Source organism: Triticum urartu, chromosome 7A (assembly GCF_056163025.1).
Source record: "Triticum urartu cultivar PI428250 chromosome 7A, HENAU_Tu73, whole genome shotgun sequence".
Lineage (NCBI taxonomy): Eukaryota > Viridiplantae > Streptophyta > Magnoliopsida > Poales > Poaceae > Triticum > Triticum urartu.
The window spans coordinates 6,913,973-6,924,790 of record NC_141879.1 but is presented as its reverse complement, the minus strand read 5'-3'; positions in this window follow the sequence as shown (position 1 = coordinate 6,924,790).

Genomic DNA, 10,818 nt, shown 5'->3' with positions numbered 1-10,818 from the left:
CTTGTTTATATATAAGTTATCGAGAGTGTTTTCAATAAAAAGAATCCTCGTGTCAAAGTTATTGTGATGTTTGTGAGTAAATTATCACGTCCATGGTGTGTGTCATGCTATTTAGACAAAAACTTAACGACTAGCCATCACTTCTGTTGTCACAAGCACCAGCATGTCATCAAGAAAACTGATATCTCTTTATGAAACGCAAGATTGAAGCCAGTATACACCAATTGGAATGGCACGCGGACAAAAATTGAGACACTAACTCGTGAGTACGATTTCTTACTGGAATTTTTTGTGTTCTTTAGGTTAGGCATCGTATAATTTGGAAGTTAGGCATGATATCATTTGTTTTTCTAAAAATCATTGAACTTTAGGCATGGTAGATAGATAGGTACAAAACAATGACAAAGAGAGCCGAGCCAAACGCTTAGCTGCTCTTAAAATATAGAATTTAGTCTTGCGGTCAAATATGATTTTATCCTAAGTTATTGACAACTAAAGCATGCTAGTGGATTGGCTAATGAACCGGTATTCATCTCCATTAATGGCCTAGGGACCTGGGATCGAATCCCAAGTCTTGCACATTTTTTCGCACGCACAAGCCCCTTGAAAAAAAGGAAATCGCATGCACAACAAACCAGCGATAATCGTGGCCACGAAATCAGGATCGAACAACATCCACACTCGTTCGGATCTGTTAACAAAAACCGAACGTTCGCTCGTTACATATCTCGTTACGGAAAACGCTTCTTTTAATCCGACTGATTCTCCCGCATCGTAAGCCGCCTCCCTCCTGCGCCACGTGTCCCATTTTCTTGCTTATCTTCTCAGCCCAATCGATCTCCTGGTGTCCTCGTGCTGGATCCCCTCCGCTCCCTCTCTCTCTCTACCTAAGCGCCTCCCTTTCCGGCAAGCTGCTAAGCCGTGCGCCAACATGAACTGGATGGATGTTAATAGGCTGCTTGTGAGGCGTGCTGCAATGGCCATGGCGACGCTTCCACGACCACGCGACAAGGCATGTCCCGACGGCGTTGACGGTCAAGCCATGGTTGTGAGGCGTGCTTCAATTTGTTGTGGCAATGCTTCTGTAAGAGAGAAGGAATATAGGATGCAACACGAGAGGTTCATTGATCATGCGGTCGGTACATATTCAGTTACAAGGCACGAACGTGCAGACTCAATTACGGCTAACAACCTCATGATCAATGAATATGTACCTAAACTATCACGCCTACAATGCATATAATGCACTGTTATTTGCTACAAATTTTTACCTAAACTATATGGTGTTTGTACCTAAACTATCACGCCTACAATGCATATAATGCACTGTTATTTGCCACAAATTTTTACCGGGGTTATGTTTCCAACAACATTGTTTCCCCGGGTCAAAGTTATCACGATGTTTGTACCTAAGTTATTAGGTATGTTGTGTGTATATTACTATGCTATTTATAAAAAAGTTATCACGGGTGCGTCTTCAACAACTTTTTTCACAAGATGAAAAGTTATCGTGGTGTCTTTACCTAAGTTATCAGATCGGTGGTGCATATAATGCCCTGATATTTGTCACAAAAATTACCAGGGTTTCAAGAACCTTGTTTCCCCAGGTCAAAGTTATCACGATGCCTATACCTAAGTTATCAGGTATGTTGTGTGTTATCAGGTATGCCTGTACAGAAATTATCACGGGTGCGTCTTCAACAACTTTTTTCCAGATAAATAGTTACGCGGTGTTTGTACCTAAGTTATGATATCTGCAGTACGTATATTACCATGTTATTTTACACACAAGATATATGCGGTATGTTTTCCAACAAGTCTCCCTCATCAAAGTTATCGTGATGTTTGTATCTAAATTATCAGGTATGTGGTACATATATTACCATCTTGTTTATATATAAGTTATCGAGAGTGTTTTCAATAAAAAGAATCCTCGTGTCAAAGTTATTGTGATGTTTGTGAGTAAATTATCACGTCCATGGTGTGTGTCATGCTATTTAGACAAAAACTTAACGACTAGCCATCACTTCTGTTGTCACAAGCACCAGCATGTCATCAAGAAAACTGATATCTCTTTATGAAACGCAAGATTGAAGCCAGTATACACCAATTGGAATGGCACGCGGACAAAAATTGAGACACTAACTCGTGAGTACGATTTCTTACTGGAATTTTTTGTGTTCTTTAGGTTAGGCATCGTATAATTTGGAAGTTAGGCATGATATCATTTGTTTTTCTAAAAATCATTGAACTTTAGGCATGGTAGATAGATAGGTACAAAACAATGACAAAGAGAGCCGAGCCAAACGCTTAGCTGCTCTTAAAATATAGAATTTAGTCTTGCGGTCAAATATGATTTTATCCTAAGTTATTGACAACTAAAGCATGCTAGTGGATTGGCTAATGAACCGGTATTCATCTCCATTAATGGCCTAGGGACCTGGGATCGAATCCCAAGTCTTGCACATTTTTTCGCACGCACAAGCCCCTTGAAAAAAAGGAAATCGCATGCACAACAAACCAGCGATAATCGTGGCCACGAAATCAGGATCGAACAACATCCACACTCGTTCGGATCTGTTAACAAAAACCGAACGTTCGCTCGTTACATATCTCGTTACGGAAAACGCTTCTTTTAATCCGACTGATTCTCCCGCATCGTAAGCCGCCTCCCTCCTGCGCCACGTGTCCCATTTTCTTGCTTATCTTCTCAGCCCAATCGATCTCCTGGTGTCCTCGTGCTGGATCCCCTCCGCTCCCTCTCTCTCTCTACCTAAGCGCCTCCCTTTCCGGCAAGCTGCTAAGCCGTGCGCCAACATGAACTGGATGGATGTTAATAGGCTGCTTGTGAGGCGTGCTGCAATGGCCATGGCGACGCTTCCACGACCACGCGACAAGGCATGTCCCGACGGCGTTGACGGTCAAGCCATGGTTGTGAGGCGTGCTTCAATTTGTTGTGGCAATGCTTCTGTAAGAGAGAAGGAATATAGGATGCAACACGAGAGGTTCATTGATCATGCGGTCGGTACATATTCAGTTACAAGGCACGAAAGAGCAGACTCAATTATGGCTAACAACCTCAATTATAACTGAACGTGCAGTCACGGGATATTTTGTTAGAGACTACAACGACATGCAGAGGTAGTTAGACTCGCTTACAGCTTCGACGAGCATTGACGGCCGCGACAATGCTTCAACGACACGGGCGTGCTTCAATGGTCGTGGCAATACCTCCATGACCATGACGACTTCGACGACCACGACACTGCTTCAGTGACTAGGGCGACGAGGCATGTCATGCCGACGTTGACGACCACGGCGATGCAACTAGGCATGCACGACGGCAGGCTCGCTTCAATGGCAATGCTTCCATGACCATGATGACTTTGACTGTCACGGCAATGCTTCAACGACTAGGGCAACGAGACATTACCGCGTCGACGACCGTGGCCATGTAACGAGGCATGCTTCTATGATCGTGGCGATGCTTCGACGACCGTGATGATGCTGACGACTGCGGAAATGCTTCAACGGGCACGACGACGGGCGTACTTCAATGGCCATTGCAATGCTTCCATGACCATGATGACTTCGACAGCCACAACAATGCCAACGACTAGGGCTAAGAGGCATGACATGACGGCATTGACGACCGCTGCCAAGCAACGAGGCGATGCTTTGACGACCACCACAACGTTGACGATTGCGCAAATGCTTCAACGACCATGACAAAGCAAATGCTTCGACGACCATAACGACGAGGCGTGCCATGATGGCATTGATGCTCGTGAACATGCAAAGAGACATGCTTCAATGAGTTTTGTGGAGCATCACCGGTGTTGTTATGGAGCGTTTTCAGGTCGTCGGAACGGTCGGAGCATCACCGGTGCTGCAAGGGAGCATCGTCGAGGCCGTCGGAGCATCGCCGTTTCTGCAATGGAGCATCGTTCGGACCGTCCGAGCATCACCGGTACTGCGACGGAGCATCGTTGGGGTCGTCGGGGCATCGGCGTTGCTGCAATGGAGCATCGCTTGGGCCGTCGGAGCGTCACTGGTGTTGTGATGCAGCATCGTCGAATCTGACGGAGCATCGTGTTGCTGCAATGGGGCATTGTTCGAGTCGTCGAAGCATCACCGGTGTTGTGTTGGAGCATTGCTGGCCCGCCGAAGCATTGCCGGTGCTTCAAGGATGGTCGCAGCAACATCACTGTTGCAACCCGGCGCATGGCGAGCTAGCTCGTCGCGTTTTCCTGTGAGAGGACCGGTGACGGGGCTGCCGCAACCTTGGAAACGAAGATGTTGTGCATATCTGATGGCTGGCTGGAGTCGCTGGGGAGAGATGGGTATTCGGGATAGAAGTTAGGAAAACGATAAAAAACAGCCGGATGATTTAATCGCATCTTAAGCCGCCTCCAATGCTTGACACGCGTCCTTGTGAGGACCACCACCGAGCGTTTCCTTAACTGGTCATCTATTCACGCAAGAGAAAGCTCGTCCAGTAGTTTTCTCTCTTCTTCCCCGAGTGTTCCCTTATCCTTATCTCCAATAAGAACTCCAGCGACCTTCTCGTCCCCTTCCTGTCGATTCGCTTTTCTCCAGCAACCAGCCGCAAGGCCGCGAAGGACGGCGTCACCACCCGCCTGCTGCGTCGCAGCATCTCCGTCGCCGCCGCGCTGCGTCGCAGCCTCCGTGGTCGCCGTCGTGCTTCATCATGGCATCTCGTGGCCGTCGCGCTGCGCTGCACTGAAGCTTCGCCGGCGGCCATCAGGTGCTGCGGTGGAGTTTCGACGGAGCAGCCGGTGATACGATGGAGCACCGGCGCGTGGCGGTGGTGCTGCAGTGAAGCTTCGCCGGCGGCGTCAGGATGCTGCCGTGGAGCACCGCGGCGCTGCAACGAAATATCGTCGGGGTTGCAATGTAGCACTGCCGGAGTTGCAATGAAGCGTCATAGGGGTCGTTCGTTGAAGCGATGGGGTGTCGTCGGAGCTCCGGCAGAGGTTGCATTGAAGCACCGTCGGACGCGGTCGGTGCTGGCATGGGAGCTACTGCCATGAGAGCTGCTGCTTTGGTGCTGCCACGGGGGAGCTTCCTGATCCTACGGATGTGAAACGTCAAATCGGACGGATTAGGAGGCGGCTTAATTTTGGACAAAATCATCCGGATGATTTGTAGCACTCCCCTAAAAGTTATGGTCCAGAGATCAAGCGGCCCTAATCGAAGGAAATCAACGGCTGGCAAGGTGGTTTAAAAGTCCCTGCCATCAACCAGTTTACGCGTAGCAGCGGCCTTTATTTATTTGTTTGTTTGTTGTAATCGATCGGTAGTTGAGTTTATTACCTATCTCTTGCTTGTCCTATACTCCGTACTACATCTTGTCCAGTTGTATATAGTATCTTTTTGTCTTGTGTTGATCCTTGCCTTGTGCCCAGTTGTACATAGCTTACAAAAAAGTTTTATATTATGGGAAAGAGAGAGTAGGCACAGCTAGGCTTGTCAGCAAGGATTTAGGTTCACTTCACAAACTGATATACTACTGTAAAAACAAAAACACACTACGGCAACGGAGGTAATTAGCTACAGGTTAGGCCAACAGGGAGCAAGCGGACCAAGGGGGGCAGGAGCAGGAGGGCCTGCAGTGCAGCATAGATGAAGGCGGTCGTCGACCAAGGAACGGAGGTGTTTCTGAATATATATTTTGCCCATGAAATTCATCCTTTCATTCATCATCTGAAACCCTTGAGATGGAAAAAAAGTTGTTTAGCAATTTGTTGAGCATGTTTGCACACCAGCCATCCTTGTCATCTCTCTAATTACAAATGACTGAAATGACTCGGAAACCCTTGGTTTTATACCATGACATCCAATTACCAGTGCTAGCTGAGACAGATAAACACTTACAGTATATATACTGATGACAAAATGTTATTTGTTTTTAAGTTATTACTACTCTTGTCATCTCTCTAAAAAGTAAAAAAACCTGTAATAAATCAATTATACATACATCAAGAAATATTTGGGCCGTGATGAATGAGTTCTTCTTTTTGGCGATTAGAGGAGGTGTTCATTCGTTGGAGAACCATCCATCTTTTACAATATTCAGGGCAGACACATACTACATGATTATACATTCAACTATACCTGGCTCGAGCATGAGACTGATAGCTAGCTTCCACCTGATGAGCTAGCAGCTCACAACAAAAAACTATCTTCCAAAAGACAATCGTCGACACTTCTCATCAGTAAAAAGCTTGCCCTTGGGCACAACCTCTCCATGGTCCCGTCGACCGGGCGCAGCTTGATCTTGTAGAGCTTCGGCCACAATTTGCAGTCACTGTGAGTGTAGTGAAAGGATTAATTAGAGATGAACATCCAAAGGCCTCGATCCATAGGATGAAAACAGTGAACTGCAAGCGCAGAAAAAACAGTCAACTGCGAGTGCAACTCACCGAACAATTTGTTGTTTTCTTCGTCCCATGATATACCATTTAAAACATCAATATCCTGGAACATGAAACATATTTAATACTGGATTTGGATTTACGTTTTGTGTTCGTGTAGCAATGCAGTTAGTCAATAGCCATCACATACTACTTGCCGTGTTGCCAGAATTCCACAATTGCCGCCTGCAAATGTGCGAGGATACAAGCAACCATTATTATTTCAAAGACAGAAACTACACACAAAACAGAGCAATTTTATGAAGGATGGACGGACGTAGAAGTACATAAGTGATTTTCTACTCGGGAGAGAGATATCTCAGCTCATGAAGAAAGACCCGGCTCACCACCAGGCCATCTTGATGGAAAACTCCAGCTGTGCAATATGTCTACACATCGTAGATTTGAATACTGAGAGTTTGCAGTTCACAATATTCTAGCATATTCGTAGGCAGTTCAATATTCTAGCTTATCTACTGGAGATCCATTTATGTTCTGAGACCAGGGCCTGGATTGCAAACTTAATACTCCAGCGACTTCATCTTTGTGGACCTCGACTCTGGCCACCAGCGAGAAGTGAAGGCAAAAGGCAGTGGAGGAAGATGGAAAATCAAGCAGCTGCCTTGCTCTGTTTGCCTGTATAACCGTTGTTGCTTTCCTCTGATTTTCTCTCTCTCTTTTTAATAAAAGAAGCGCCTCCCCTTCCGATTTCCATTGATAGAAACCTCTAATTTGCTCTGTTTTCTGAGCTTAGAATACTTGCCTGTCACTTCCTCTGCTTTTGCTCTGTTTTCTGAGCTCTGTATACTTGCCTGTCACTTCCTCCCCTTCCTCTACTCGAGGCCTGACAATATTCCTCTTACTGACCACGGGACGGATGGACGGACGGACTCCTCACCTTCACGTTAATGGCGGCTGCTATTCTTTTTAGCAAGGAATACAACTAGACTGTATGGTACTTAGATACGGCGCCAATCGACAGTTTCAGGAACCCAAGCTAGCCACAGTCCACAGATCAATCAGTGACAGACTCCGCTCGAGCTCTGGGACAGGATGGTGCCGGCAGCGAAACCGTTCGCTCGCCGCTTCTCGGGCATCTCTTTCTCTCTCGACTCCTCTGCGCCTGCACCAGAGTCCAGAGAGACGCCCACGTGTCAACGCACAATCGCTGCGTATAGTATTTGCTAGAGCAGTCGGTACGGATCACAATCTACCTAACGCAGGCAGCATGACACGTGCATGTGGAATAACACTTTTTATACAGAATTACATTACAACTTTAATTGCTAATAAATACTAGCCATGAGGCTCAAGCAATACATCCTCGATTCCACAAATCCCTCCCTATCCCTTGTAACAGCATCAACACAAGGACGGGATACAGTTTGTGAATGGATCGATTGATCTATTGGGGCCGTACCAAGTAGACACAAGATTAGTTGGGGCATAAAGGCCATTCCACCCACATTTTAGGAATTAAACTTATTACGAATTCTTTAAAACTAGAATTAGGGCAAATAATCAAAAGATTAAAGCAAATGGGACAAGTGATCTAATCCTAACCAAAGCGGTGCAAATCAGCAAGTCCCCAGATAAAGTGTGGCAAATCATCCAATCTCGCCCTCCCGTCGTGGGGAGACCTCCTATTTAACAACCCACGCGGTGGGAAGCGCGGCAGCGCACACCTATGCGAAATTTTTCGCCAGTGCATGTGGGGTCCGTGCCCCTGTTTTTTTTTCTGTTTGTGTTTTTATACATTAACAAAATGTTTTGGATTTGAAACAAAAGACGAACTTCAAAATATTCACGATTTATAAAAATGTTGAAGACTTCACAAAATGTTCGTGAGATTGAAAAAAATGCTATTGAATTTACAAAATGTTCATAAATTTAAAAAAAGTTGGTGAATTCCAAAATGGTCAGGAATTTGAAAAACCAAATACAAATTAAAAATATGCTCCTGGGTTTAAAAAAAATGTTCGTTAGTCCAAAAAATGTTCGTGATTTTGAAACAATATTCTCAATTTCAAAAGATGTTCATGACTTGTAAAAATATTAATATTAAAAAAGTTTTCATGATTTAAAATTGTTCATAATTTCAGAAATAAATGTTCATGACTTCAGAAAAAACGTTCACAATTTTTTATGAAATGTTCAAGGTTCCAAATTTTCAATCAGATGAATACATTTTGAATTTTTCAATTTGATGAACATTTTTTAAAATTGGTGAACATTTCTTGAATTTTGATGAACACATTTCAAATTTGATAAACGGTTTTAGAACTCAATGAAGAAATTTTTTTCCTGATTTTCAAAAACAATACGAGAGGGAAAATAAGAAAAGAAAAAAAAGAAAACAAAATAAACATGAAAAAAAGGAAATTAAAAATGAAAAAGGAAAAAATGGTCTGGAACCTTCCCAAAATCTGAAGTGGGATCTATGCTACTTGGGCGGGCCTAAAACAGGTAGCAAGTGGGAAGGGTGCGTTTGGTCGACATTTGTTGTGCTACACGGGGAATGGGGCCGGGTTCTCGGTTTTGGGGACAATCGCTGGGCTAGCATTGGACTACGAGCGAGAAGTTGATAAATCTTGAGCATCCCTTAAAAAATTGAGTGTTTTAGTTTTTCTATGTGCCGGTTCTGTATTGTATAAAAATTATTGTTCGAACAAGTTTAGTAGTAGAATTGTTAGTATGGCAGCATTCAGCAACTCAGTCAATCCTTTATTGCATTATTCTATAGTACATTCCTAGCTAGATGTTTGAGCTTTGAAGTCTGACCATCAAGCGTGCCTCCTGAGAACTTCAGAACCTTTTGCTCGAGTATCGACAAGCTCGACAAACTGACATTCGAAGAGGTGAAGAAAGAACTGCTACGCGTAAAGACTTCTTTTTCTGTTTCGTTCGATGATCACGATGTGGATTTTATCTGTCATAGTCCTAACTGTTCGTGCTGCTGAGTTAGGTGTAAGAGAAGGCGTTCCCATGAAACCACTGAACAGATTGGCAATATGGTGAAGACCAGACAACCGGCAATCTGCTAGAATTGAGAAAGCAGGGTAGCAAGTTTATGGAGAACAACGGGTCTGTTGTTGCATTGAATGAGTTGGAGATATTATTCAGAGCTCTAGAAAAAGCAAATGCGACTGACAGGATAAATTTTGATTTAAGCCTTGCTAGAGGCCTTGATTACTATGAAGCTGTGTTCAAGGGTACCAAACAGTTTAGAGTTACCGAAAAAGGCTTTCGCCCCGCTTTATAAATAAAGCAACGATCATCAACAGTTTAGAGTTACAATCAGTTATAAATCTTATTGTGCAATCATATTCTTTACATGCAGTGCTCTGGTTTATGTTTTCAGTGTAATAATTAGTCACAGTTTTACTTTTTATCCAGTTATTGCTCGATACACTCCTACTTAATGTACATTGAAACCAGTCTACTTACATTGATTTATACCTGAAATTTGTCATTTTCCCCACACGGGGAAGACCATTTCATTTGATTCATGTTGCTCTAACTCCATCTGTTTCGCGATAGGTGAGCTCCATTGCGGGTAGTGGCCGGTATGGAGACCTTGTGGTTAGCATCGTTCCGGGCAAGAAAGTCCCTGCTGTTGGCCTCAGCCATAGCAGAGCAGCAACCAAGTTTCCATGGCCGTCAGATTCACGCCGCGATTCGTGCGAGCAAAGCCCACCGCTGACACGGCCACGCGGGGGCGTCTCTCTGGACTCTGGTGCGGAGGGGTCTAGATAGAAAGAGACGCCGGAGAAGCGGCGAGCGAACGGTTTCGGTCCGGCGGTGGCGGCGGAGGCTGCCCAGCGCAGGCACCATCCTATCCCAGAGCTGGAGTTGATTGATATGTACGTAAGTGTTGGATATGTGGAGTGTGGCTGTGGCTAGCTAGGATTCCTGAAACTGTCGATTCAGCGCCGTATCTGAATATCATGCAGTCGTGTGTATTTATTGCTGAAAAGAAAGAGAGAATAGATAGCAACCGCCATGAACCTGAGGAAGCAGCATTTCCGTCCGTCCTTCCCGTGGTCGGAATGAGGAAGATTGTTTGTCAGGCCCCGAGTGGAGTCGACCTGAAGCTACTGCCAAATGTTGAGAGCTCAGAAACAGAGCAAAAGCAGAGGAAGGGACATGCACGAATATCAGAGTTCAGAAAGCAGAGGAAGCAGAGCTCCTGGCAAGCACAATTGCAGCCTGTACCAGTCAGTTCGGATTGTCCATCTTTTTCCACTGCCTTATGCTTTCACCCTCGCTGATAATTGCAGGTTGGAGCATAGTGTTTGCAATCCAGGCCCTGGGCTCAAGAGACAGAATGAATTCACGGCATGCATCATCAAGGGGTCTCCGGCAGGTAAGCTTCACAACT